The sequence below is a fragment of the Crocuta crocuta genome, unplaced genomic scaffold, assembly GCF_008692635.1.
Source record: "Crocuta crocuta isolate KB4526 unplaced genomic scaffold, BGI_CrCroc_1.0 scaffold197, whole genome shotgun sequence".
Lineage (NCBI taxonomy): Eukaryota > Metazoa > Chordata > Mammalia > Carnivora > Hyaenidae > Crocuta > Crocuta crocuta.
This window is the reverse complement of record NW_027532002.1, coordinates 6,098,227-6,122,747: the sequence shown is the minus strand read 5'-3', so window position 1 is coordinate 6,122,747 and position 24,521 is coordinate 6,098,227. Positions and strand designations below refer to the sequence as shown.

At 41.1% G+C, this 24,521-nt stretch overlaps 1 protein-coding gene across 1 annotated transcript in view; it reads right to left on the bottom strand.

The window, feature by feature from the left end:
* The window catches only part of GGCT (gamma-glutamylcyclotransferase), a 69,948-nt gene that overhangs the window by 15,765 nt on the left and 29,662 nt on the right, over window positions 1–24,521 (bottom strand). Inside the window, exon 2 of the mRNA XM_077775384.1 lies at window positions 18,315–18,478. The gene's annotated coding sequence lies outside the window, so the exon portion shown is untranslated. The remainder of the gene's footprint in view (window positions 1–18,314; window positions 18,479–24,521) is intronic.

The window sequence follows — 24,521 nt, the reverse complement described above, 5'->3', positions numbered from 1 at the left end:
ACACCTGGATTACGGCCACAGCTGCCTAGCTGTTTCCCTGACTCTGCTTTTCTCTGGAGATGGGGTAAGGGTGGGGATCTCATGAGGGCAGCACGGAAAGGGTTTGGAGAATGAGAAGTTGTTCAATTTCAGTAGAGCAACAATAGGTTCACATTAGGGAGTGGGAGATAAGTCTGGAAGGAGACTAGCATAATTTATGGGAGGGTCTTGAATTTGGCACTAAAGCTCAGACTATTTGGTGGTCAAAGCGGAGACGTTTTTGGCTTTTGAGTAGAGAGGGGCCCTTCTGTGCCTTTGGGAACTCGTTTTTGTGGCTGTGTGGAGGATGGCCTGGGAGGCAGTAGGACAGGGAGATGGCTGAGTGCTGGACACAAGTTCATGGCAATAGGATAGGTCATAAAAGTCAGAGTTAGGGCAGTGATTACAGAATGGAAATGAAAGGGTAGAAAGGAGTGATCACCTATTCTTTTAATCTGCTTTTTATCATATCACTCCTTTGTGTAGAAACCTTGTGAGGTTGTCTGTTGTCTATTACTTTATCAAGTCCAAGCTCTTGTGCAAGCTTTTTGTTACCTGATTCCATTCTGCATTACCAGTCTGATTTCTCAGCTTATGGTAAACCCTTTGGAGGCAGGGACCACACCTTATATTTCTGTACACCTACAGTGCTTACTACCACAGCATAGATGAATAATAAATATATGCTGATTAATTGAGCCAAAGTCAAAATCTCCCTTAGCCTTCCTTCACACAGGCTCCCAAAGCCTTTTTTCTCTATGATTTTTTTTCCAGCTTTTCTTGACTTACTGGATGGCACTTGTCCTTTACCTCTGATTTAAGATTTAAAAATTTGTACTGATGCTTTAGCATACAAGATTCTGCATACATTTTATTAGCCATAGTGGTATTTATATCTCCTCCTAGCTTATGGCCACATGACTGGGAAGCATGCCAGAATATATTAAACCAGAAATGTTCTGGAGGATAAAAAGAGTAAAATTCTGGAAGGCAGTAATTTCTCAAGATGTTTGACAGAAATCTGTATTCTCATTTTGAGATTAGCCCTGAAAACTAGTTCCAATACAGTTTTTTGTTAGTGCTTAGTAAATGGTCTCCTTTGTTATCTCTATATTTATATGTATTTATAGCTATGACCATACACTTTGGAAACACACACACACCAAACTGCTAACAGTGCTTACCTGTGGGAAGGGAAATGGAGTTGAAAGGGTGAGAAATGGAAGAGAAGGCTGGACAAAAAGCTTTCACTGTTGTCATTCTGTATTCTTCAGTATTTTTTGCATGTCTGAGCATGTATTCTTGTATTACTTTTATTATTTAAAGATACATTATTAAATTCATATCCTATGGAATTTTAAGTCCGTATCTAGGGATTTAGTGTCAGGAGGGTAGGAAGAAGGGTGATGACTAAATTAACTGTTCAAAATAAAAACAGATGCAGCAAACAAATTCCCAAGTAGGTCTGCCTTTCAACACATCAGATAATCAGGCCAGAGTAGGACAGTCTTGGTCTGTGGAAGATTACAACCCCATTGTGAGAGGCCCGCAGATGCAGAATCTCAATGGGTCTATTGGGATGTACCCTCTTTGCTCTGCGAGGTGCCAGTAGACACAACACCCTGAATGTTTCCCCAGTCTGTTTTAGGAGAAGGCCACACATATAATCTAGGACAATGACCTACTACATCCTACTGCCAACCTTAAGGCACTTCCAGAAGCTTCTGGAAATACAGCAATTCAGCTATCTCCACGTCATTTACCATAGCTACATTAGATTGAGACGTACCAATTCCAAGATTTACTACCATTCATGTTAAAGTCTGACAAACTGCATCATAATATATTCATCTCTTCATTTTATACGTCTCTGTTATTTCTAACAGCTTAAGTTCAACTGAAATTAAAATGTAAAGGAAGACTATCGCTGCATGTTTCTACTGCCAATAATAGCAGTAATAAAAGCAATAACACCTTAGAATGTAGATTTACTTAAGTGAGAATCCCAATGTTTCCCTGGTGATAGACCTCATTCTTTTCTCCTAGAAATTTAAACTCAGTAAATTCTAACTATCGTGTATAATAATTAGAAGAGCTAAGGTTTTCTCAATGTCCCCATAGGAAGCATGGCTTTGGAATGAGGCCTGGTTTAATCATTTGGAAACATTTATGGAAAGTGAGAACTGTGCTTAAATTCTCTGCTTAATTAATGTGCTTGGATTTCATGTTTTCAGTCTATTCAACAATATTTAATCAACAATTAACCCTTCTCAGAGGCATACACTCCAATGAAGCGTTTTACTTGACTATAAAACAACTCTGGGTGTTTGGAAATCTTTCCAGAATAGCTGATCTAGTGCTGGTGTCAACCTTTTTTCTTCTTCATTATTTTCTGCTTTCACACGAATACAACACATCCCAATAATAGAGCTCCCAAAAGGCATCTCTACTTATTGTCTTTGTTAAATGCTTATTGGCTGAGAAGACAACAGAAACCCTAGATAGCTGAGTAACAAAAACTCAGATGGCTTGCTGGAAATGACAGTCATTCATGGGAGAAATAGGTATGTTTTGTGTGTGGAGAAGAAACTTGCTTCAGTAAGTCATTCTCTAAGCTTCCTGAGGGTAGTGCATTTTATACGCATCTTTTTTAGGTGCCTTAAAAACTATCTCAAGCTAGGCAGATCATCTGACTTTTATTAGCATTCATATACTTTAGAATTTTATTTCCATGAGCCAACAATTATACTCTTACATACCCAAACAAACTGAAAACAGGTACTCAAACAAATACTTATGTGTGAATATTCAAAGCAGAATTATTCACACAGCTAAAAGTAGAAATAACCCAAGTCCATCAGCTGATGAATGGATAAATAAAAGGTAGGCTATCCATACAATGGAATATTATTCAGCCATAAAAAGGAATAAAGTACTGATACACACTACAACATGGATAAACCTAAAAAAAAAAAAAAAAAAAAAACCATTATGGTAACTGAAAGAAGTCAGACATAAAAGGTCACAGATAGTATGACTCCATCTATAGGAAATATCCAGAACTGATAAACCTATAGAAACAGAAAATTGACTGGTGGCTACCAGGGGCTGGGGGAGGTGGAGTAACTACTTAATGGGTACAGGGTTTTATTTTGGGGGGGTGATGAAAACCTCTTGGAACTCGAAAAAGGAGGTAGTTGCACAACATTGTGAATATACTACATGACACTTGGTTGTTTGCTTTGAGGTGGTTAATTTCAGGTTATGTGAATTTCACCTTAATAATAAAAAAAGCCAAAAACCCTTTATTTCCTAGGGTTTCTCATTAGTAGTGTAATAACAGCAGGATGTTGGTGGTTAACTTGGGTATCAAGTTCTTCTCATTTGAAGTGAGGGTGAGGAGTTTTACCGATTGGACATATCTTCCCGACTGGTCACTCCCATTCTCATATACACTATGCTGGAGGAATATGATGCCCTTACTCTTTGTCAAGGGATGATAGCAGAACCTGTGGTTCTGGTAGGTGTTTGGTGGATGTTGTGGGAAGAGAAAATTGATCATTACTAATGTGCTGCTCCTTCCCTGGCTGTGTCCTTACAGTGTTCGATGCTCCATTAACAATAGGGGGATGTGCGGGGCGCCTGGGTGGCTTAGTCGGTTAAGCATCTGACTTTCGCTTAGGTCATGATCTCACTGTTTGTGGGTTCGAGCCCTGCGTTGGGCTCTGTGCTGACTGCCAGCTCAGAGCCTGGAGCCTGTTTCAGTCTGTGACTCCCTCTCTCTCTGACCCTCCCCTGCTCATGCTGTCTCTCTCTCTGTCCTAGAAATAAAGAAAACATTAAAAAAAAAAATAGGGGGATGTGCAAGAATAACAATTCTACTTGAACAGCAGTATTTCTCAAGGTATGGTTCTTGGGAGACATCTGCCCCACTAGATGGTCTTCAATCCAACAACAGCTCTGTAGTCAAATGAGCTGGAAAACAGTATGTTCTGTATTTCCTCTTAGAGATTCGCCATATCTATTACCACCTGAAGGAACTAGAGAATGCCTGTAGTGAAGAGAACTGGTGAGCTGTTTGTCATGACTTTCCCAAGCCTTTATGTTCATATACCCCTTTGATGTGGAAAGCATATTACTCAGTGTGGAAAATGCTGCTCTGTATTGATAGGCTAATGCGGATTTGTTTAGAATGAATGTTCAGTTCTTGAAGAATCATATTAAACGATACCTTAAATTATCTAAGAAATGGCAGACAAGGAATGGTGGCTTAGCTAGAAAGGGAGGATTCTAAATCCTTGTACCATTATGGTTTCCCACTGCCTGGCTTGGGTGATAACCTTTTATCACGGATTGACCTCTTGAAATGTTGCATGGCTTTGTTGGCTAGGTACCTGATAACCAGAAACTGCAGGGTTATGTGTAAAAATAGCCATCAGCCATCAACTTCTATTAAATTCAATAATGGTTGTGAGCTGGTGCAAATAAGAATTTGACTGCAAGGCTGAGAGTGAAAGTGATAGAGTCCAGAATTATCAAACTGGAAAAGGATTTGGTTCCTTGGCTCTATTTCCTACCCATCTTAACTTTGTTCCTTCTTAGTTCCTTTAAGATTGTCAAGGAAGTTTACAGGCTTAATAAAACAGGTTAGACAACTTCATGGAAATGTACCTAATGACTATTGGTAACAGTGGCAGATCTTGTTAGGCCGGTAGCTTCTTGAAACAAAAATGCTTGAGCTTACTCATTAAAACATTTTATTAAGTGTCAGTATTGACTCATGTTTCCTGCTGCAAATTAGAGTTCTTCCTAAATTCCCATTTGGAGGAATCTGTTGGCTTAGCAAATTCTACTCCCTGGTGTAATACGATTTTCCAACCTGTCATGCAATTAAGAGTTTTTCAATATATATAATCACTAATGAATTGATAATGACAAGTTAGATTTGCTTCATTTGGCTGTTGCAAGTTCTGCCAATCTGGTTTAGTGTGTTCGATATCTGATGTTCTCCAAAGTGAGCAAGTTACAGTGGTGTGGCACAGAACAGGGGTGTTTCCTGGGTTTTCAGCCAGGTGTCAGGAAGGTTTGGAAGTGACAGGGAGACCATTTTAAAGAAGAATATCCTCCATCTGGCTCAGAAATTAAGATATTTCTCTGGAAGAAAATTAGGATACATCCTTTTTTTCCCTTGAATTAATTTCATCCACTCTGTCAAAATTAATCCCTTTTGTAGAACTGTTTTGAATGTTACTTGCCAAGCTATCACTACCTAGGGAACAAAAGCAAAAATAAACTCTAATGACTGAAACCCAGCAAAATATTGGTTAATATTTACATAAGCAAAGTAGGATTGGACTGGAATGAAAGAATCCTGCTAAAAATAAGCCCTGGGGCACCTGGGTGGCACAGTGGGTTAAGCATCCAACTCTTGGCTTCAACTGAGGTCACGATCTCACAGTTCGCGGTTTTGGGCTCTCCAATGGGCTCTGTGCTGGGCTCTCTCTCTCTCTCTTTCTCACCCCCCCCCCAAAATAAATAAACTTAAAAAAAAAAGCTTTGCACATAGTTTCATCCTGCTTGAAAAGACGTTTTCTACTTTCCTGGAAGACTCTTATTGTTCTTTAGGTCAAACTAATGTTGCCTCCTATACCAACCATCCCTAACTTCTAATGAGATACAGTCTTCAATACTTATAATTCTTGATGGATTACTTTTGCACTAAAACCATTTTGATTATTTGTGGACATGCTTCCTTCCCCTTCTAGACTAGATGCCCACAGAGGGCAAGAATCATTACTCATCCAGCATATATTTATAGAGAGCTTAGTTTGGGCCAGCAGGCCATTTTGCTACTTCTTAACACCACAACATTCATCTTTATTGCCAACACTTAGTACATGCTCATTATTGAGTAGGCACTCAGCAAGGAGTTGCTAAATAATTAAATAACTGAGTGAGTGAAAGAATGAATAAACGAATGAATGGACCCAATTGTATAAGGTAGAAAAGGCACCATTTTTTTGCAGGGAAGTTTTAGGTTCCCAATTTGCAAACAGAATCAGTGCAGAGAGAGATCAAGCTCCAGGAACTATCATTCTGCAAGGAGACCAGTGACTCAATTCCTAGTGGACCTTAGAGGCTTAAAGACACCAGGGATATCAAGTGATATGACTTTAGGAGGAAGCAGTCCTAGCCAGGTGTCTTCTATGTGCTATATCTGTTCTGAGATAAGATGGAAGGCTAGTTAGGGGCCCCGGGGTGGCCCAGTCGATTGAGCAGCCGACTTCGACTCAGGTCATGATCTCCGTGTCTGAGAGTTCAAGCCCTGCATCGGGCTCTGTGCTGACAGCCCAGAGTCTGGAGCCTGTTTTGGATTCTCTCTGCCCCCCCACTCCACCCCCAGCTTCTGCTCTGTTTCTCACTCTCTCAAAAATACATAAATGTTAAAAAGATGGAAGGCTGGTTAAATCGGGAGAATCCCTAGGCAAATAGCCAGAGTGAGAGAAAGAGAGAGGTAGGGGCACTGGCTTAAGGAGGACAGAAAAAGGCACACAAGACATTTAGAGGACTCTGGGTCTCCCCCCCTTACTGCAATATGCTTGTTGCAGAATATGTAACGCTTGTTGATTTTCCCTTACAATACTTCCCTCTGATATTCTCTCTTCATAAATAATATTCTCTCTCTCATATAGCTGCTGCAAATCATTTTTGACAGCAGGGAGTACTTTTCCAAGATGAGCCTGAGCCATTCGGAGCCTCGAACTTGCTCATCAGCAATTTGCCCACAGAGCAGTCTCTGGGGCTGGCCCAGACAGGCTACAATGCCTCTGAATTTCACACTTGAAATGAAAGGTCATTATGTAGAGTCTGATCTAGTTCCAGTAGCAAGTGCGATTTCTGTGGTTGGGTTTGGCATAAAGGAAGACAAGCACAAAAGAAAACCATCAATCTTACATGTGTTCCTAGTTAATTTCCTTTCTGGTTTTCTGCATGGCTTTCAGCCTCCTGCCAGTCTTGTCAAGCCACCGTATGCTCAGGAAGTAGCACCCCTCATATTTTAATTTACAGAGAAAAAATAGACCATCAGGCATCTAGTTTCTCTCCTTTTCTGTATCAGGCGTGTCTTTACCTGTCATCCCCAATTTCCTTCTGAGTCAGAAAAAGAGGTGGTAACAAACTGCCGTGTAACAATGGTTATGTAGAGCTTAAAAGAACAAACATTATCTCATAGTTTCCATGAGTCAGGAATTTAGAAGCAGCTTAGTGGGGAGGGTCTGGCTTGGGTCTTCCATGAGGTTGCAGTCACACTATCAGCTCTGGCTGCATTCATCTGAAAGCTTGACTGGGGCCAGAAGACCAACTTCCCAGATGAATCATTCATGTGGTTATTAGCAGGAGACCTCAGTCCCTGGCCACATGGGCCACATGCTTGCTTGGATGTTTTCATGACATTTTAGCTAGATTCCCTCAGACTGAATGATCCAAGATAATGAGCATGAGAAATGCAGCAAAGCCTTTTATAACTTCCTCTCAAAAGCTGCACATCACCACTTCTACCTCGTTTTATTAGAGTCATTAAGTACCACCTACATTCAAGAGGAGGAGGAATTAGCCTCCATGTTTTGAAGGAAGGGGTATCAAAGACTTTGTAGCCATCTTTTAGAACCACCTCTTTTAAGAATGATCCCTCTTCCTTTTCAGGGCTAATTCATCTACCTGTGAGCTTGATTCTATCATTTTCCATCTAGACTTGGCTAATCAGTCATGCTCTCTCTCAATCTCTTAGTAGTAGATCCCATTTATGGAGCGTTTGGTATATCCTGACTACTGTGCCAAGCAGTTTATGTGGATAATCTCACTTAATAAATACAACCAGGGGCACCTGGGTGGCGTTCAGTTTCGGCTTGGGTCATGATCTTGCAGTTTGTGAGTTTGGGCCCCGCATCGGGCTCTGTGCTGGTAGCAGCCTGGAGCCTGCTTTGGATTCTGTGTGTCCCTCTCTTCCTGTCACTCCTCTGCAAGCACACTCTCTCTCAAAAATAAATAAGTAAACATTTAAAAAATGTTTTTAAAAAATGTTTATAAAATTCAATCACATGAGGCTGGGGGCTGATTACTCCACTCCATATATATAAAAGATTTATCTATTTATTTATTTTTAGAGAGAAAAAGCATGCACAAGTTGGGGATAGGCCAAGAGAGAGGGAGAGAGAAAGAATCTCAAGCAGGTTCCACACTGTCGTGTAGAGCCTGATGTGGGGCTCAAACTCATAAACCGTGAGATCATGACTTGAGCCAAAGTTGGACACTTAACCAACTGAGCTACCCAGGTGCCCCTGATTACCCCTCTTTTACAAATGAGGAGATCCAAGCTCAGAAAGATGAAGTGAGATGTCCAATGTCAGATGGCTAGTAAGTAGAAAAGTTACCATTTAAACCCAGTCCGAACAGTCTCTATAGCTGTGCTTCCCTCCACTAATCTATTCTACACTGCCTTGCATGGACTTCATTTTTATTATTTGTTTGTTTGTTTTTAGAGAGAGAGAGAGAGAGAGTGAGCAGGGGAGGGACAGAGAGAGAGACAGACAGAATCTCAAGTAGGCTCATGCTCAGCACGGAACCTGACACGGGGCTCAATCCCATGACTGTGGGATCATGACCTGAGCCAAAACCAAGAGTTGGACACTCAACCAACTGAGCCTCCCCGGCGCCCCTGCATGGACCTTTAACCTCTACCCCCCATCAGCTTCTCCTTACCTTTCAAAGAGTCTCCATCCTTCCTCATACAAACATTACCTTCCTTTAAACCCTGCCACATCTCCAGCTGTATCACATCTTCCCATCACCACAAATTTCTCAAAATAGTGGTCGGCATGCTGTCCTTACTTCAACACCTCCCATTTGCCCCAGCTGACTGCCATCAGTTCTGCGCTTACCAATTTCATGAAAGGGGTTTCTCTAAGTAAGGCCAATGCTTTCCTAATTTCCAAATCCAGTGCTCGCTTCTTAGCTCACATTCTGCTGTATTTCATCAATTCTATCACACACAATTTTCACATTTCTGAAATCGGGATGTCTTAAAATCAATGGTATTTTGTATTTGGTAAATTCAATTTCTTTACCCTTCTTTACATTTCAATTTCTGTTCCCTTCTGGAAGCCCTCTGTTCCTGTGCCATAGACATCCCTGTGAACAGGCTTCCCTCTGTTCCCTCGAATAGCTCTATGCAGTTTTCCTTATTGATTCCTCTTCCTCGGATAAACCCTTAGATGATGGAATAGATAATCTGTTGGTGATTCACCCTTGTTCCTTCTGCACTGTGGGTAATCTACTCTAAAATATCTTCCATACCACTTTTGTGTTACTAACTCCTAATTTCTGCCCCAACCGCCATCTTTCCTTTTAATTATTTCCTGCATGTCTTAATGAGCACCACAAATCTGCGTGTCCTAATTCCTCACCCCTTTCGAGACTATCTGCCCTGCTCTTATTGCCAATCTTGGATGTTGACATCACCACTGTCAAAGCATATCTCACGGACATTTAGTTTGAAGCACAGCTGATGTTTACTCATATATAGGGGAGGTCTAGTCATATATAGATTGTCACCAAAGAGGCAAAACAGGAACCCTTAGTCGGTGGGACAATGACAAAGCTTTTTGTTTTGAACTTCAGCATGCTAATTAGCTGAAAACTATCAAGGGGGCAAGTTGTACCCAAGCAGACTGCATTATTACCAGGATAGACAATTTTAGTTATTTGTGATTTTCCCCCCCCAGAAATCCTGTGATTTCAGCTGTGGAACAGGGAGGAAGTATATTCATTTTTGGTATTGGCTGCTGATGCACTTCCTTTGGTATCTGTGCCATAGTTAATCTAGGAGTGCTCCATTTCTCTCATTATAATTCCTCACTCCCTTCTTGTGGACAAACTCAGACCTAGGACTGTGGTTGACCATGAAGACTTTAGTATCTTCCTGGTGCAGTGTCATCCACTAGATGTTGCCTTGAGATAATAGATCATAGTAATATTTAAGTAGCTGGATAATTAGACAATGGAGAAACTCACAAAGTAGGAAAATAATCACAAATATAATAAAAGGCATTTAGAACCCCATTTGCATCCAAGTTTTCTAGTTGGCCTAAACCAAACCAGGAGAATAAGTCTCGTATCCCTTTTTTTTTTTTTCCTATCTCTTGAATTCCTATATTTCTGTCCCTATATTCCTTGAATTCCTTTGAGGCTTATGTAGGTTTCAATAACAGCAGCTAGTGGTTAAGAGGCCAAGGGTCCAATTAAGGCATATAGATATATTAGGGGGTCTTATTAAAGGGGTCTAAAGCCATTGGCAAATCCATCCATTGGAAAAATTGGCAGCCATTGCAATTGTCTGAGATTGGTGATTTAGGAAGTTCAAACACTTTATAGGAAAGAAGACAGTTGAGAGAAAGGCAAACAGACTATGGCAGTCATTTTACAATCTCATCCTCTGATCCACACAAAGGAGAGTATATAAGTAATGAAAGGAGGAGACAGATAACAAAATATAAATCCTAACCACAGATCTTAATCTGAAAGTCTTAGGTAGAAGTTTGTTTACACCTCATATCATCATTTTGATTCACACATCTTGGAGTAGCACTCAGTCTCCAGAGCTGTGTGCTTCTAAAATTTTTTATACTAAGCCTCAAGGTTATATATCTCTGGTGGGACCAGATGTTCAGGCTGTAGAGTCCTTAGCATGCTTGCACTGGGAATCATGCATCCATGAGTATATCCCCTAGAGTTTAAGAGCAATATTGATGCTTCAAAGTCTGTGATGTGACCTTTCCAAGGCTGATGTCTTGGTGTCCTTCTCAGTGTACCCAGTTTCCTGGTTTTATATCATGTAGGGCTATATTTGATGTTGTCACTTTCAAAGTGCAGTTTGCACCTGTTGGGCTTCTGACTGAGTACATGATATTAGTTTTAACAATACTGGACAAGATTGGAATGTAACAAGATAAAATCTGTTGGAGAAGGGGTTAATCTGAGCCTCATCGGTCTTCTTCTTCATCATCTTTTTTTTTTTTTTTTTNTTTTTTATCATTTTTTTTTTTTTTTTTTTTTTTTTTTTAAGGAAACTATGCCCAACGTAGGGCTTGAACTCACAACCCTGAGATCAAGAGTTACATGCTTTACTGACTGAGCCAGCCAGGTGCCCCCTCATTGGTCTTCTTACATGGATTTCCTATCATTAGTTTCAGATTTTGTGGTGCAAATCACATTATCATTAGGGCAAATGGTAGATCTTTAGGCCAAGAAAGGTTAGGCTCTTCTAGAAATTTGGACAGTTGTGATTTTAAAATATTGTTAGTTTTTACCCTTCTAGAACTTTAGGGATAAAATGGACAACACAGTTTCTGTTTCATGTGAAGATTCTACATAGTTCCTTAAGAATAGAAACTGTAGGGGCACCTGGGTAGCTCAGTCGACTGAATGTCCGACTTCGGGTCAGGTCATGATCTTGTGGTCAGTGAGTTTGAGACTCGTGTCGGGCTCTGTGCTAATAGCTTAGAGCCTGGAGCCTGTTTTGCATTCTGTCTCCTTCTCTCTCTACCCCTCCCCCGCTCATGCTCTGTTCTCTCTCTCAAAAAATGAATAAACGTTAAAATAATAATAATAAAAAAAGAATAGAAACTGTAAGCTTCTCCTTCCAGGTAGACAAAACAAAATCGCAAGTTTGTTTTCTTAAATCAGGTAAAGTATTATCCTTTTAGCAGAGGAGAGCTTTTGTTCCAATAAGAAAAACTGTAAGAAAAGTCTGTTACTGAAACACGTTTAAAATCTTAGCATTTGGGCAACAGAATGAATCCACTTGTAAATGTTTAAATGAGTCTTGAGGTGAGATTCTGAGCTTTGCCCTTTCTTTATAGTTTTTACTGGATTTTGATACTTCTAGATAAAAGAAGTTTTAGTCACCTATTGGGTCTCAGGTAGAACTTCCCAACCATATTTTTGTATTTTGGATCTTTTCATCCTATGCATCACAAAGGCGTCCCTGTAGGCAACCTAATAAAGGTTTGCAGGTGTACTCGGGAGCCGCCAGGTGGCCATCATGGGAAGTTGAATGCTCTGCATGAGAGTTTAAATACATGTATTTACTATCTTTTTCCCTCCCATAGGGGCAGATCATTATATTCAAATAAGTCCTTTTGGATTGATGAAATCCTACTAAGTAACTCTCCTTATAATAAAAATTATGGGAAAATTAGTAAGGGGTGTTTGTTTTACATAGTAGATGTTTACAGCACTTCCTTTAGCTTCAACAGTATTATAGTATGCATTTATAGTAGTATTTAAGTGGCACTTTTAATAGCATTTTAAAAATAATATTTCTTTCAGGTGTTGTCTTGTCTCTAGTTAGTTTATTTATTTATTTATTTTTCTAGAGAGAGAGGGCTCGATTCCATGACCCTGGGATCATGACCTGAACTGAAATGAAGAGTTGGAGGCTTAACTGATTGAACTACTCAGGCACCCTTCTAGTTAGTTATTAATTCAGTTTCCACTTTTGATTTAGGTGCCCAAGGAACATAGAAAACCTATTTGCTTTCAAAACATGCCAAGATCTTGAATGATCCAAAGACGTATCTACTATCAGGGTGGGGTTCTGAATTCTTACATCTTTAAAAGGAAGGCATGTTCTTGTTAAGAGGCAGAGTGTTCTGAAGTTACAGCTTATGCAGCACAAAATGTACACTGATTATTTTTAAAATAAGAACTGTGGTAAGGTCCCCTCCCTAAGGAAAGAAAAAAAAAGAGCATCTCAAGGCAACCTTGCTATTCGTGTATGTGATAACATCCCTCACAACCTTGTAACATGAGACCACATTAATCAATCAGACTGCATGTTTGTGTGTTGCCATATATGGGAGACAAAGAAGTAAAAAATATATAAAAAACCATGCTATGTGGTGTTTGGGGCTCAGTTCTTTGGGTTCGAACCCTACTGAGCAATGCCGGCTGGAATAAAGATGCTTCCTGGAAAGAAAAGCCTCGTTGTCACGACTCTCTGTGGGAGAATCCAGAACCATGAGAAGATAACACATTGGCATTGGCCAAGGGAGTATTCAGTCAGGACAGGAAAGGCTAGGAGTTTGAAGATACATTTAGAAGTCATGGGTTCACTTTTATTAAGAGGAGGATTTGTTAGATTGCTTTCTTAGGGTGGATGACTGAGGTTGGAGTGCTGTTTGATGATTACATGGGAAATGGACAATGAAAAAAATGTCACATGTGAAATGCAAATCACTATTGTGCATTGTTTGAAGCAATTAGGTTTGAATGACAAATTTTAGGAGAGCAGTGGGTAAGAAGCCAGAATAATTCCTGCTGCGGTTTAACTGTCTCAGCCACAGCAAGAAACAGGGAACTGAAACCTATCCAAGGTAGGCCATAGGCCTTGTTTTTAGCTTTTGCATAGCACTTTACAAGCACAACTTGCAGCACGCTTGGGTGGCTCAGTTGGTTAAGCGTAGATTCTTGGTTTCACCTTAGGTCATGATCTCATGGTTCATGAGTTCAAGCCCCACATGGGCTCTGGGCTGATGGTGCGGAGCCTGCTTGGGATTCTCTCTCTCTCTTTCTCTCTCTCTCTCTCTCTCTGCCCCTCCTGCTGTCTTTCTCTCTCTCAAAATAAATAAATAAACTTTTAAAAAAAAGGCACAACTTGCCTTTTCAGTAGAAACAATGCAAAGGCTGCAGCCACTCTGGAAAACAGTGTGGAGTTTCCTCAAAAAGCTAAAAGTAGAACTCCCCTATGACCCAGAAATAGCACTGCTAGGAATTTGCCCAAGGGATACAGGAATGCTGATGCATAGGGGCACATGTACCCCAATGTTCATAGTAGCGCTTTCAACAATAGCCAAATCATGGAAAGAGCCTAAATGTCCATCAACTGACGAATGGATCAAGATATAGTTTATCTATACAATGGAATACTACATGGCAATGAGAAAGAATGAAATCTGGCCACGTGTAGCAACGTGGATGGAACTTGATGGTATTATGCTAAGTGAAGTAAGTCAGTCATAGAAAGACAGATAACATAGGTTTTCACTCATATGTGGATCTTGAGAAACTTAACAGAAGACCATGGAGGGGGGGAAGGGGTAAAAAAAGTTACAGAGAGGGAGGGAGGCAAACCATGAGACTCTTAAATACTGAGGGTTTGATGGGTTGATGGGGGGTGGGGAAGAGGGGAAAGGGCATGATGGGCATTGAGGAGGGCATATTTGAAAATAAATTATATTTTTAAAAAACGAAACAATGGGAAAGATTTACCATGATCAGGTTGCCTCAAGTCAAGAGTTGCTCTAATGTGTGCTCAGGAAAGAAAAAGGCCTATTTAACACCTGACTCCCAGAAGAGGGGCTCTGGAACGTGTGTTTTAGGTCACTCTTGTAGTGATTCAGCTAAGAGAAATATGGAAAAGCCAAACATGTCTAATTATCTACAGTATCTCTCCTTGAAAAGGTAAAGAGACAAAAGATGGTGCTACCCAGTAGCCACCTGAAGAGTTTCAAGATTGCAAAAGGTATCTTAATAGTTTTGCCATCTTGAGATAGAGTTTGAATATGGGAAATGACATAAAAGAGTTATCAGATGAGATACAAACATACATAAGGATAAGAGCATAAATAATAGGTGCCTAAAAGTAGGAAAGTTATGACAATCTTTGTCAGATGGACAATTTAAAATAAAAACAGTAAAAAGCAACAATAATTCCTAAGAATCCTAACTTTCTCAGAAGTGAAGAATTTTTGTTTCAAAATGGTTCCAAAGCATGGCAAAAACAAAATAATGGATATTCAAAGAGCATCCTTTTCTGAACTATTTTTTATCATTCACAAACTTTTTTTGCTTATTAATTCACATGACTTTATATGTATATGTTTAGACATACACTTATAGTTAAGTGATAAATTTATAGCTTTAGAAGATAAAACATATACCACATTGAATTTACCATCTTTGTCTTTAAAATTTTTTTAATGTTTATTTTTGAGAGAGAGAGACAAGAGCGCGAGCAGGGGAGAGGCAGAGAGAGAGGGAGACACAGAATCCGAAGCAGGCTCCAGGCTCCGAGCTGTCAGCACAGAACCCAACGCAGGTCTCGAACTCACGAAGCATGAGACCATGACCTGAGCTGAAGTCAGTCGCTTAACTGACTGAGGCACCCAGGTGCCTCTGAATTTACTATCTTAATAAAACTACAGCAATTTTCTTTCTTTTTTTTTTTTTTTAATGTTTTATTTCTTTCTAGGAGAGAGAGAGACAGCGTGAGCAGGGGAGGGTCAGAGAGAGAGGGAGTGACAGACTCTGAAACAGGCTCCAGGCTCTGAGCTGGCAGTCAGCACAGAGCCTGATGCGGGGCTCGAACCCACGAACCGCGAGATCATGACCCAAGGGAAAGTCGGACGCTTAACCGACTAAGCCACCCAGGCGACCCAGCAATTTTCTTGAAAACCCAATAAAACATATCCATCACCTTACATATTAGTATCTCTTTGAAAATACTATTTAAGCACTCATTTTATTACAGCTTTTAACCAAAGAAACTAACTTTTGTTCCCTCTCAAGTACAGAGAAAACTGGGAGGGGAAGTAACTGAGCACTGTATGCTACACATAAGGGCCTTAGCAGACCAGCACTCTACAAGGACGCCTGGTTGTGTACTGTAAACACACATTCCACATTCATTCATTCATTCTGCCTGTCTTTAGTGTGGAAAATGGTATCTTGCATGCTAATATGACCCAAATGCATCAGTACATTACTTGCTAATCTACTGATAGTCACTCTCTAAAGAATAAAAGTAGGAGGTGATGGCAGATATATTACAACTATGTTTGTTTGTTTTTATCTTCTCGACTTTTTGGAATTTTGTTCTACTAAGATATTGGGCATCCAAAGGTTATTTCTTAATTAACTCAATTAGCCGAAGGTCTCTAAGTCAATTTTTTGTTCTGTTAAGTTCTTCAACTGAATGGAAAAGGCCCACCCACATTTGGGAGGGTAATCCAGACTTAAATATTAATTCACCCCCAATGCCCTGTAAATTGACACATAATAAACCATCACATACCCATACACTGAAAATACCTTATCAAATTGTCAGGAAAGCTAGGAAACTGTGGAGGAGTTTAGAGATGCATTTCTCTCTATTTTATTATATGGTATTGTCTCTATCCTTGTTGAGTTAGAATGAGTTGAACTAAGGGTTCAGCATTAAGATTAACACCTTGCTGTTGGCTCAGAAGACTTCCCTTCTATCTTGACATTGCTCATTTGGATATATTTCTATTGAACTTCCTTATTTCTTTTAGTAGAGACTAGAAGAAGAAAAAGCCTTGTAGTCAGAACCTTTATGATTTCTCAGGATGTCATGAAGCTTTGGCAAGCCAGAAGCAATCATTCCTACTCCATCTGCATTCCCAAAACACACGTTCAGGTATATTTAATTTTCCATCAATTAGAGTTCTTTATTTTTCAAGGGGCACCTGGGTGGCTCAGTCAGTTAAGCGTCCGACTTAGGCTCAGGTCATGATCTCACAGTTCGTGGGTTTGAGCCCTGCATCGGGCTCTGTGCTGACAGCTCGGAACCTGAAGTCTGCTTTGGATTCTGTGTATCCCTCTCTCTCTGACCCTCCCCTGTTCATGCTGTCTCTCTCTCTCTGTCTCAAATAATAAATTAAAAAAAAACATTAAAAATTTTTTTAAAAAAGTATTTTTCAAGTCACGAAAAACTAGTTTCCATTTTGTTCAGTTTCTTTTCTCTTTGTATACATTTCCCTTCCCTTTGATAGAAGATATGCCTGTTTGAATTAGATATGACCTATGGTGTTCACAAACAACAAGAAAATCTTGTGGCTAATTAATCTCCAATAATTAACAAAATAAAGAAAGTTGTCTGATGGGAACTTCTGGAATGCGGGTGTGAGTGGCCAAAAAAATTTGGAAAAAAAAAAAGAATAAAATCAGAGGATTCACATGTCCCAATTTCAGAACTTACTATGAAGCAATAAGACAGTGTGATGGTGGCATAAAGGAAAACATACAGGTTAATAAATTGAGAGAAACAAACCCTTGTATTTATAGTTAAATGATTTTCAACAAGGGTACAAGAGAATTCAGTGGGGGAAAGAATAGGCCTTTCAGCAAACGGTGCTGGGACAACTTGATATCCACATGCAAAAGAATGAAGTTCGACTATTTTCTCATATCATACATCTCTTCAAAATGGTCATATACCTAAATGTAAGGCCTAAAACTATAAAATTCTTAGAAACATAGGACTAGGTCTTTATTACCTTGGGGTGGGCAAAGTCTTCTTAAATGTGGCATCCAAAGCACAAGTGAAAAAGAAAAAAAAATAAATGGGACTTCATCAAAACTAAAAACTTTCTTGTTTCAAAGGACACCATCAAGAAAGTGAAAAGAAAATCCACAGAATGGGAGAAACTACTTGCTAATCATATACCTGAACATAGGTAGTGATCGGAGAAATGTCAAGTCCAATGAGATACCACTTCGTACCACTAGGATATGACAATCAGAAAGACAGTAATAGGTGTTGGGGAAGACACCAATGTCCAGCACAGAAATTGGAACCCTCATACACTGCAGATGGAAATGTACACAGTATGGCCACTTTGGAAAACAGTTTGGCAGTCCCTCAGAAAAGTTAAACACAGAGTTACCATATGAGCCAGCAATTCCACTCCCTGGCATCTTCCCAAGAGAAATGAAAACATATGTCCACACAGAAATTTTTATATAAATGTTCATAGCATCATTATTCATAATAGCCCCAAAGTAGAAACGACCCAAATGGGTAGCAACTGGTGAATGAGTAAACAAAATGTGGTATAACCATACAATGGAATACCATTTGGTTATAAGAGAAATAAAGTATTGACAGGTGTTACAGTATGAATAAAACCTGAAAACATTGTTAAGGGAAAGAAATCAGGCATAAAATACCACATATCGTATGATTCCATTTATATGAAATGTCCAGAATAGGCAAATTTATATATACAGAAAGTAGATTAATGGATGCCTAGGACTTGGGGTGGTAGTGGGGGCACAGCTATTGGGGTAAAAAGGGGCTGGCTGCACATGAGTATGGGGTTTCTCTTTGGGGTGATAAGTATGTTCAAAAATTATGATAGCTGCCCAACTCTGTGGCTACACTAAAAGCTATGCTATTTTATGCTTTAAGTGAATGAATTTCATGATATGTAGATTACCTCTCAATAGAGCTGCTTAAAAAGATTTCCACAAATAGGGGGCACCTGGGTGTCTCAGTTGGTTAAGCGTCCAATGCCTGTTCTCTTGATCTCAGCTCAGGTCTTGATCTCAGGGTCATGAGTTCAAGCCCTGCGTTGGGCTCTGGACTGGGTATGAAGCTTACCTGAAAAAAAAAATGATTTCCACAAATACAAAAGAAATATAATTATTAACAGACTGTTTAAAAAGAAAATATTTTCTTAGTATTTCTTTCCTTTGCAAGGAGAGGCAAGGCTTTTTCACCTATAGACACTCAGAGAACTGGCAGAGGTAAACATAAAGCATAAGACAAAGAACACAAAGGATTCTATCAATAGTCCAAAGGTATAATAAATCAGCACCATTAGATATGACATAACTGAATTTTCAACGTTACAGGTGAGGGTGGAAAGAGCCTGATTAAACCACTGTCATGTGATCTCAAGACATACGTACTGGCTTTCTAAATATTAGAAGCTTCAAGAAAAGCAGGAACAAAAAAAGGCAAAGAGACATTGGGCTCCCCGTCTTTGCCACTTAAGAGAGATCAGATAGTCAAGGCCTAACAACCAGCTTTTCGTCCACTACTGGAAAAAAAAAAAAAGCAGCTGCTGTAGAGGCAGTACTGTTCAGGACCTGTTTCAGCATGCAAGAGTAACAAACCTTTTTTTTCCTTAGTTTATTTATTTTGGGGGGTGGGGTGGGACAGAGACGGAGAGAGAGAGAGACTCCCAAGCAGGCTCCATACTGTCAGCACAGAGCCCAATGTGGGGTTCAAACCCACAAACCATGAGATCATGACCTGAATCAAAATCAAGAGTTGGACACCCAACTGACTGAGCCACATAGATGCCCCAAGTCACAAATCATTTCTTTTTAAAGTTTTTTTTTGATGTTTATTTATGTTTGAGAGACAGAGCATAAGCAGGTAAGGGGCAGAGAAAGAGGGAGACACAGAATCCAAAGCAGGCTCCAGGTCTGAGCTGTCAGCACAGAGTCCAACGAGGGGCTCCAACTCACAAGCCGTGAGATCATGACCTGAGCCAAAGTCGGAAGCTTAATGGACTGTGCCACCCAGGCACCGCCAAGGCACAAATCTTGATGGCCACTGAAAGTGACCCACCAGAGGGGCTGAGGGAAGACAATTCAGAATTCAAGGTGTTCAGAAGAGATGCCACATCTAGGCTCCAATGAGGGAACTATGGTGCACTGATCTCAGTGGAGACTCCAGAAATAACTATCAAAGAATAATTCTGAGACATTTATCACAGCTGATATTTACTCATCTATGTGGGAAACCAATCAAGCACAGACCATCATAGAATAAAGGCAGGGCACGGTTTATAAATGCAAATACCACACAGTACGGGAAACAGTGAGACTTCCGTTTGCCTTTTGGCAAGCTGGTTGCCTGAACACTACCAAGGAGAGGGGTTTGCCCCAGAGAAGCAGAAGGGAATTTCTGTGATTTACAGATTTTCGGAGAAGCCTTGTGATTTTGTCTACGGAGTGCATATGGTGTGCTCTCCTCTGTGTAATGGCCCCTGGTGTCCTTCCCTAGGCAAGCCCACTGTAAGCCAGGACTAAACCTGTTGATTATAATTCCTTACCACAAATCCAGTTGTCTAAGATAAAAGCCCAGCACCCCCCCCCATTCTTTCTGTTTCATTCCCTTCTGACCTTCAAGGTTCACAAGTCCCATTAACTCTGCTTCCTTAATACCTCTTAAACCCACTCTCCACCTCTCGACCCCCACCATTTGTCTACTTCAGGTCCTTATAATCTGTGGTCTCTTAAACTGGGCGTCCCCATCCATCTGCCACATCGATGCCAAAATTATAATAAAGCACAGATGTTTGACATTCCTCGGCTTATCAGCCTGCGTCGACTTCCTGTTGCCACTAGAATAAAATCCAAATGCCTTATAAAAATGGCAAACAATCTGGTCCCTGTGGACAGTGGCAGCTGCCTCTCCACCAGCCCTCCTCCACCCACCGGCCCTCCCCTGAATGCCCTCCCCTGAGCTACTCTGCATTCTGTCACATCTCCCTCCACCTGGATGTTTTACTCCTCAGTAAGGAAGACCTCCACTCATCTTTCAAATGTTACCTCTTCGATGAGGTCAGATTTGCCCGTCAAAGCTAGTCACTTCCTTATTTGTGTTCCCAAGGCACCTTGTACTTACTGCCATTCCTTTACTTGGCACTTACCACATCGTATTTAATTACTTGGCTGCTTTTCTCACACCCTGAGGCCAGTGGGCAGTGGCTGTCTCTCATTTTTGCCTCCTCTAGCACCTATCTTCTGCTTTGGCAGGAAAGCTCTTCTCAGTAAGTACTGGGAGAATGAAGGTGTCACCCATCACAGAGACACAGATTAGCTATCTTTCTTTTTTTTTTCCCTCAGTGTCTGTACCTGCACTGCAGGTCATAAAACAAAGACAGCCTACAGTCGGTTGGAGGTTAAGAGCAGTGTGTATGAATACAATAAACTATACAGCAATCTAAAAGCCATAGGAGAATCATAAACCGAAGCATATGGGCTCAGGTGGGGGAGACTGATTCTCGGAGACAATTCTAAAGGTTTCTAGTTAGAACTGATGGTAAGAGAAGAGCAGCAAAGAAGCAGTTTATAAATCTGATGCTAGGACATGCTGCCTGATTGACATCATTTTCAATGGCAAACTCTACTTCTGAAATAAAAACTCAAGGATATGAGGGATTTCATCAAAGGGCTGTGCTCTCTGGGAATTCTTTATCTTACACAGTGTAACTGGAGTGCTTCCTTCAGCCATCCAGATGACCTTCCTCTTACATCTTTGGGAAAGGGTTCTCACTGTGACTCCTGAGCAGGTCCATACGGTGGCGGTGGCTGCCATGTTGTTACCTGCCTCTCCTCATTTTCAGCTTTGGTAGCAGCCACACCTGGAACTTCCAGACCATTGAACCCCTTAATCCGACACTGCTATTGCCACACTGACCTGAGCATAGGGGGAGCCAAGAAAGCTGACCTTCCCTTGGTTGCCCATCCGTTTGTACTTCTGCAACCCACCCTCACTATACTTTCAGGCTGAAGCACTTGGTAGTGAGAGACTAACTATACAAACGGACAATGACCAGACCACATATACAAAGTGAACTCTAACCACAGGAGCCAATCTACTCTCTGTAAGTCAGAAGCATAGGAAGTCGGACCTCTATCTCTATCCATCAGTCCAGAAGTCAAGCAATAACTCCTGTAACAATCAGACCCAATGGTCAGCCCTTTATTAATAACTGACAGCCTCTCTAACTCTTGCCTCTATTTTTTTCAGAGAAAGGAAATATGCACTCTTGACCAACCCTGTAGAATACCCCACTTCCAGTTGGCCAGCCTACAGCTTGCACATGGCAACAGCATCCAATCGCGGCATGGCCACAGCCTTCCCCTCTTTCCATGATGAAGCTTCCCCACTCCTCTGCCTGCTTCTGAGCCAAAATGTGTGTTGGTGGCTGACTCCTCTGCTAGAGCAAACCTTGAATAAATTATCTCATTGGGTTGATCTTTGTTGATTTTCACAGCAGAAAAAGTTTCTCAAAACTAGATGTTAAATATGGTTCCTAGAATCAAAAGGAGAAAATGTTAAATACTGTATAGGAGTCCTCTAGTGGGCATAAATGAGTTCTAGCCTCACTTTGGGTTTCTCAAGTTTAACCCTCCTCTTCGATTCTGTAGGCCCTACAGGGAGGCATGCACAGCCTGGGATCTGTCCCTCTACCCTGAACAGTGCAGTGGAACACAGTAAACCCCAGCCATCCCTTCCCTGAGGGTGAGTTTAGCTTAGGATCCTGTCACCAAAGAGCTGCTACAGAGGAGGCCAGGATGGGTATTGCTCCCATTTTGTAGAGCCTGCGAGCTTTCTCCCCAGGGTAAGATGACATCACAGTGCCACCTTTCCCCTGTGTTTCTGCAGCTCCCCTGAGGGCGACTCTTGGATAGAAGCCCACAAAGCAGCTCACGTGATAGACACTCCTCAGAGACAACACAGCGGGGATCCACATCAATGAACATTTTCCTACAGCAGTATACATGGAAATCAGGTCCTCTTCTACCTTATTCCGCAGAGAAGTTTTACTTCCACTGCTCTCTTCCTCCTCTGCGGGGCCCCGCCCCAGGTTGTCCCATCTACCATGGAGTCCTTGCTGGCTTCCTTCTGACAGCTGAGCCCCTCACTCTGGACACCTGCACTGACCACATGGGGAATTAGCAGGAGCCTGCAAAGGCTTTCTTTCCCAGTTAGTTCATCTTCTTAGGTCCTGTGGGGTCTTCTCACCAGGCCAGACTAAGAAGGAAGATGATACTCTCCCAGTATCCAGAGCAAGCCCCAGGGCTGGGGCAGGAGGAAGACTGAGGCTGGGGTGGTGGGGGGGGGGTGGTGCTTTTTCTTGTCAAACGTGTATACAAAAGTACAATTTGAACTATTTAAATATTCCTTCTTTAAAGATATTTTTAAACTGTGGTAACATACAAATAAAATTTATCATCCTAATCATTTTTAAGTGTACAGTTCAGTGATGTATTTTTTAAAATTTATTATTTTCTAAATGTTTATTATTTTTGAGAGACAGAGACAGAGCACGAGTGAAGGAGGGGCAGAGAGAATCTGAGGCCCAGAATCTGAGGCAGGCTCCAGGCTCTGAGCTGTCAGCACAGAGCCCGACATGGGACTCGAACCCGTTACCTGTGAGATCATGACCTGAGCCAAAGCTGCACACTTAACCAACTCAGCCATCCAGGAGCCCCTAGTTCAGTGGTGTTAAATACATTGTTGTGCAACTAATTGTTAGAACTCTTTTCACCTTACAAAACTGAAACTCTATGCCTATCGAACAATTCCCCACTCTGTCCTCCCTCCAGCCCCTGGCCACCACCCTTCTTTCTGTCCCTATGAATTGGGCTACCCTAAGTCCCTCATGTAAGTGGAGTCATATAGCATTTGTCCTTTTGTGGTTGGCTTATTTCACTGAGCATGGTGTCCTCAAGGTTCATCCATATTGTAGCATGTGTCAGAATTTCCTTCCTTTTTATGGCTGAGTAGTATTCTATCAAAGTACACATCCCATCCTGCTTATCCATTCACCTGTCAGTGGACACTTAGGTTGTTTCCACCTTTTGGTTACTGTGAATAATGCTGTTCTGAAATATAGATGTTGCTTTTCTCTATTCCATTTTCTCCGGTCTCACCAGAGATACTGACAATACCCCAAGTAGGGTTATTAGCATGAAATTAATCAATGCTTAGCTTTTAAATTGAGTTATTTTACTCTGAATTCTTCCAAATTAATTATCCTGACATCCACTTTGAAAGGAAGGTCTGAGGACAACAGATCCCCAAGTTTATGCTAAAACAACAGATTTTGATAGAAAACAGAACAGAGCTTCTTGGCTCAGGCTGTACTGGGGAACTTCGAAAAAGTACCCAGTTCTACACCCTTCAGAGTTTGAAATAATTGATCTGGGCCTGCTGGAATCACCTGAGAGCTTTTAGTTTTTTTGTTTTGTTTGTTTTTACGTGGGCTTCATGCCCAGCGTGGAGCTCGGAGCCATGACCCCTAAGATGAAGACCTGAGCTGAGATCAAGAGTCGGACACTTAATTGACTGAGCCATAAGGCACCTCTCACTTGAGAGATTTTAAACAGCATCAATGCCCAAGTTTCACCGGAGACCCATTAAATTAGAACTTCTAGGAGTGAGGCCCAGACACTGATGTATTTCAAAGTTTCTCCAGGTAAGTTTATTGCCAGCTCTGATGGTGAACCATTGGCATAGCTCACAACTCCACCCCGAGGAACTAAAGATGGGCCACCTGAACTGGAGTGGAGTAGGGAGAGGGCTGGGCATAAGCTTACATAAAGGGGGTCACCTTGGTGGGGTCCAGGTGGAGAGAAGCCATCCCCTGAACCTGTTCAAACTTCTATAAATGGTCCTTTCATTAAATTCTCCTCAGTTATCTTGTTTGCGTGAGTCACCTTCCTGCCAGATCCTGACTTACACGTAGCTGTCCTCACCTAGATAAGGTTGCTAGGTTAAGCACCTGGTTGCAGAAATCAGAGATACTCCATTTGCCATGAGCAGATGCTAGAAGGCTACACCTCGACAGAACCTTTTTGAGATTGGCTTATTTCACTTAGCATGATGTCCTTAAGGT